This window comes from Barbatula barbatula, assembly GCF_947034865.1.
Source record: "Barbatula barbatula genome assembly, chromosome: 11".
NCBI classification, from domain to species: domain Eukaryota; kingdom Metazoa; phylum Chordata; class Actinopteri; order Cypriniformes; family Nemacheilidae; genus Barbatula; species Barbatula barbatula.
This window is the reverse complement of record NC_136774.1, coordinates 12149873-12156063: the sequence shown is the minus strand read 5'-3', so window position 1 is coordinate 12156063 and position 6191 is coordinate 12149873.

Sequence of the window (6191 nt, the reverse complement as noted above, 5' to 3'; positions counted from 1 at the left end):
CCTGCTCATCTCCCTTGTCATTTTCTCTCTCACCGTATGTGGCCTGTCTCAAAAACATCAAAATCAAAACTTGGGAAATAGCTCAAACACGAATTGGTCATATGTCTACACGCAAAAAGATTAAGGCAAAATGTGTTTGTCAAGTTCAAACCACTTGTTTATGAAAAAAGAAACAAATAGTCTGAGGATGTCACTGTAGCAAAATAAATAAATAAAATTAAATCTAAAAGGAGGTTTGTCTGATGTCCGTATGTTTCTTAATATTCACTACAACTCCGAATTTTAGCCTGAAGAACAGCTTGAATTTAGCAAGCTAATCAAGCTATACCTCTCACCCCACGGTGCTTTCCTTTGAACCTTTGTCTCCATGTGTCATTAAAAATGTAAATCAGAGCCCCATCCTCCCATGACTCTCGCACGCCTCTCAACATGTTATACGTTGCAGCTGTGATGGACTGAAAGCTGCGTTTCTTGCTTTGATTTGGCTCACGGACCAGAGAATGGGCAAACGCTTCAGCTATCACACCTGTGCCAGTCTGATATGAGCAACTTGGAGTGCCCGCTTTGTAGCTGTGCCAGGCTGAGAGAGATAGGAGCTTGTGCAGGGGTCTAGGCTGGATAAGCGGGTCAGGTTATGATGCTGTTAGGGTGCCAAGTAGAGCAAAAGTGAGATAAGATCATAATTGGATGTTTTGTTTCATCCATGTCAGGCAGCTTACAATGTCAAGCTATTATGCTGTGTGTGTCAGTCAATATTACAGCTGTTATATTGGATACAACAGAATCTCAAGTCTCACTCTGTCCAAAAAGCAAATATGCTGTGAAGAGAATATTCATTTGCAATACTACATATTCAAATTTATATTGTTCAGTGAATAGAGTTGTTATTTCTGTAGTCTGTATTCTCTGTAGTCAACTCAGATAGACATTTGATAGGTTCAGATACACATGAGAGGTTAAAGTAATGTTTCCAACGTACACCCAATGGTTTTAATAATTTATATTTGGTTTGTACTTATTATTGAATTACATTTTTTAATGGGGAAGTGTGTCATATATGTGTCACTGGGGGGCTATTTGTGGATGGATGGGTAAAGCAATGGAATGATAATAACAGATGTTTTAATGAGAAGTTCTGGCCTTGGGGGAGATGGTTTTAATTACTGTTGAGAAGTTGTCCAGAGGGGTGGAGGAGCGTGTTGTTGTGTGTGTGTGTTTGTGTGTGTGTGTGTATCTGTGTGCGTGTGTAGGGTGGGAGTTCATACAGCGCAACAGGAACATGCTGAGATCAACTGTCTTTGATGCTCACTTCTCTGTGGCCTTTCTCTTTTCTCTCCCACACTCTTTTGCTCTGTCCTTCGAGTAAGTGTCTTTACAGCTCATTGTAAAACTTTCCTATGACTTTGGTAAGGCCATGATTTGGACTAGGAGAAGATACATAATACTTAACATGTCACTAAAAGTTGTCACTTAACGTTTCAAACCTATATGACTTTCTTTCTTCCGCAGAATACAAAAGAAGATATTTTGAAGAATGTTGTTAACTGGGTGCCAGCGCTGTTCGGTTACCAACTTTCTTAAAAATGTCTTCTTTTGTATTCTGCAAAAGAATGAAAGTCATACAGGTTTGAAATGATAAGAAAGTGAAAAAATTATGACAGAATTTTCATTTATGGGTGAACTATCACTTTAAAGTGTGTGAGCGTGTGTTTGAAATAATCTTCATGAATAATACATGTCAAAAATTACTATGTGTGGAGGGCAAATATTTGTGAGACCTGTCAAACAGCCTTCTGAGAGTGGTCCTCGCTATTTGAAAGACTTCAACATGACAACAATTTGGTGTTGGGCTTAATAGTACATATTTTCATTTACATATTATATCTTTATATTTTGTAATAAATCATTTGTATTAGTAAACACTTTCATAGTCAAACTTTTTTAGTTTAAACATTTTTGGTCTTTAATGCCACATAAATGAAATAATTTTTATACATTTTCATTTTTAATTCATTCAGTTTTAAAGAGTGCCCACAATAAATCAAGTCCGAAAATCCAGCGAGTCGTTTCGGCCGAATCAAAAAGAATCAAACTGCCTCCCGCTGTACACAAAGCTCCTAAACAATCCAGCTGACAGTTGATTCATGTGAATTGGTGGCGTAGTTCAGTCCCAGTTCCCCAGCAGGAGACTGTTGCTACGCTCCGTTCCTCTGTTCCTCTCTGCCACCCAGCTGTGTCCTTACTCTTTTGTTGACTTTGAAAAAAGATCACATAGCTTCCCTGCTCAGCGTGGGGGGAACAAGCGAGAGGAGGGGGCACGGCAGGGCTTCGCTACGGTCAACATGAGATCCCCACCCTAACTAGAAACTCTCACTCCTGCCCCTCTACACAAAAGAACAACGGCGGAGTAAGATAATGTTTGTGCATGTGGGCCTCTATTTGAGGTTAGAGATACCAAGATGGATAGAGACCCATGTGTCCTTCTTGTGTTACATCCGACTCGCCAATCATGCGCTGAAATGAGGGTCACGTGACTTTTTCTCATGGGTTTTGAAACAGGTGACTATATGCGTTTGTCTATGAATTTAAAGCTAGGTAAAGGGCATTGTGTGAAGCAAAACAGGTGAATCTAAATGCATACAGCCCCATACATACAGGATTATGGACATACATACAATTACATTTATTTGAATGATATTGTTTTTTGTTGTTTACAAACTCCTTTTGGGAAGGTAAAAATAAATATAAATTGTAAAATAAAATAAAATTTACAAACAATATAATAAAATAAAATATAAAATTAATACAAAATATGAATATAAGATTATATAAGATATCATAAATATATATTGTAAAATGTTTGTTATATTTAATTTATTTTAATTTTGTATATATTCTTATATAAATAAAACATTTTCAATGTAGTGCAATGATATAACTATGATTCTGCCACATCATGTCATGTTTCTCTTGGTCTAGTGGCAGGATCATGACAGTACCTCATGTTTAATGTGGAGACAGGCAATAGTTGTTGATTTGGCTTGCCATACGCTCTCTCCGGTCTAATCTCTGTTCCCGCCCTCTCCGCCTTATAGCTTGTTATTGATTTCATGCCCAACACCTGTTCCCCTCTTGATTTGATCCCTTATTGAATGCCCTCTTGTGCTGGTTAATTGTGATTGTGTGGTGGCTTAGTCTAGTCTAGTCTAGTCTAGTCTATATCCTGTTATCTCTTGTCTTGTTTAGTCAGTCTATGTTCCTGTTTCTATGTTATGTTCATTCCCTTGTTCTTGTTTTACCTTTTGTAATAAAGGTTTCACCCCCTTACCCGCTGCCTGCATCATGGTCCTTCATCTGTGTCTCACCAACTCGAACGTGACAACTACATTTACAAGTGTCCATAGACATTTTTAGGACCAATGTATATGCTCAACCGATTTTTCACAATGTCAACATCAGATGGAAAAGTGTTTCTGCTCACTCATTGCTTTTGTTCCCACCTTTCTCTCAAAACTACCTCCTCAATCCTGTTTGTTATTGTTAAGGGATGTAGGCACCCTCATCCAAAAGAAAGAGCCCAACCGCCCCTATCGTCTGTATTTGGCAGAACTTTTAACACTGACACAGTCCACAGATTTCATTTAAACGGTGAAAGTCAAAATAGAACACGTTCAAAAGTATGTTACTGGGTGACCTTCACTTGTTTATCTTCTGCTCCCCCATTCTCACCTTCATCCTCATGCTTGCCCACCAATCCAAAACTGGTCTCAGACACAATGCAGTGTGTCCTTGATGGTTTTTCAAAAGTGAAGGAAGTATTAGATGCCAAGAAAAACACCTCTATCTACTTCAGAGGACAATGTATATTTGGGGAAGTGGGCTTTTCTTTTGTTTGTTCATGTGATCTAAAAACATTTCAGCGGGTGGAATGAGGAAAATGAGAATGTGCCATCTGTGAGTGCAACCCACATTGAAAATCCACCCCCTTGTGGTGAGAGCCAGCAGAACATTTTCATCAGCTGAAAATACCTATATATATATATATATATATATATATATATATTCTTACAAAGAACGTCTGAACGTGGAGCTGTCTAAAGCTGCTATAACATGAAGCAGATTACTGTGTGTGGTTCTGTCAGCAAGCACAGGTTATTACACTTCCCCCAACTCGTTCTATCCCTTAAACGTGAGTGTTGCTAATCACACTGACACCTTGAATGTGCAGTGATAGGCTAAATCTGTCATAACTGATCAGTTTCATCCGCAGTCTGGCTTTTAGCATTGCCAAAAGTACACATAAGCAAAACCTATCAACAAAACATAATTCATAGAATAATATTAGCACACCAATGCACATACTGTATGTGGCCTTTGGGAATATTCTGTACATCTATCAAAATGTATCAAAACTGTTCCTCAAAGGCTAATTTCAACACTATTTAGACAAATGTCTACTATTATCAAGTATGTGTTTAGCATTAAATTGCATTTAATGCAAAATAAAGGCTTTATAATACACACATTTTTTATTATGAGCTTAAAGGGATAGTACATTCAAAAATTCTGTCTCAATTTTCATTTAATTACCCTCATGTCATTCACAAATCTGACTCTTGCAACACAAATGTAGATATTTTAAGAAATGTCTCAGTGGTTTTGTGTCCCCATAATGGAAGACAATGGGGGACAATGTTAATTGGTGACCAACATTCTTCAAAAACATTATTTTGTGTTCTGCAGAAGAAAGTTGATATGAGTGAATAATGAATGAATGTTGTTGTGTTATATGATTTGCTATTGTGTTTTCAGATTTGTCATTTTGATTCTGGGGTTTTTATTTTGCTTTTAGATTTGATTTTAGTTTTGCGATTTGTTATTTTCTTTTGCACTTTCCGGCCACCGTACTATCCCTTTAAGGAAACAAACTTCAGATTGAGAATTTATGTCAATGTATAAAACACATAAACTGCAAGACTTTCAAATGTTTTCTCTGCACATACAGTACATCAACGTGGTGTGATATATTCAAATAAATATTGTTGCCTGTGGTGGACGTATCACAATTACTGTAACATAACAAGCAACATTCATAAGGAATTTTGCTTTTGGGGTCAGGCTAACATCAGTCAAAGCAGGGCCGTTTCATTCCACAGAGTACATGGTGAATTAACTGAACTTAGACACATTATGAGTGTCCATTGTAGTCATCAGTTTCTAGGATTTTTATCTCAAAGGCCATTTGTTTCCACTTATTAGTTCAAAGAAGCCCCTTCATGTTGGTCATGGCTGTTCAGCATGAAGATAATGCAGTAATTTAGTATTTTTTCTAGATTAAAGGAAAGGAGAGTTATCTGCCCCTTTTCCATGAATTTTCCCTCTAGTTTCTAGAGGTTGCGCATCACTTATTTGAGCATTGAAGCATTTCACAGAATTTAATAGGGATTAGGAAAGGACAAAAAATGATGGACATTGAAAATATTGAAATATTCATTAGCAACATCGAACAAAATATACATTTGGGTTGATGTTTTGAGTGTGTCTGATGTAATTTCTATTTTTAGTTAAATGTAATATTTGTACAAAATATGATTGCACAATAGACATGTTCATGTTTTGAGGGGAAGCCAATGGAAGTTCTGCCTCTTGATTTATGTTCATAATAGTTCTGTCATATTTAACTTCATCTTCACTTGCTTTGTGGTGGGACAACTTCAGTCCAACATTTTTGTGAGTTTCTCTGTCTCACTCTTTCTTAGAATGCTGGTTTTGGGCCTGGGGGCCATTCATCAGCCCACCAGGCAGGGGGCATCTTTACTCTACACCCATCGCTGCTCACACACTATCCTCTGCGCTGTTCTTTTCATTTTCAATCCACTTTAAATTCATGCTTCGTGTTTCGAACATTTTTAGAATGGTGAGATATGTGAGAGAAAGTCTACATATAATGCATTATATTTAAAGTGATACAGATTTAAATTCTGTCATCATTTATTCACCATCACCGAACAGCACTGGCCCCCATTCACTTCTATTTTTTATACACAAAACCAGTGCAAGTGAATTGGGACCAGTTAAAAACATTCTTCAAAATATCTTCATACAGGTTCGTACAGTCGTGCAGGTTGGAAATGACAAGAGGGCGAGTAATAGATGACAGAACTTGTATATTTGAGTAAACTACAACTTTA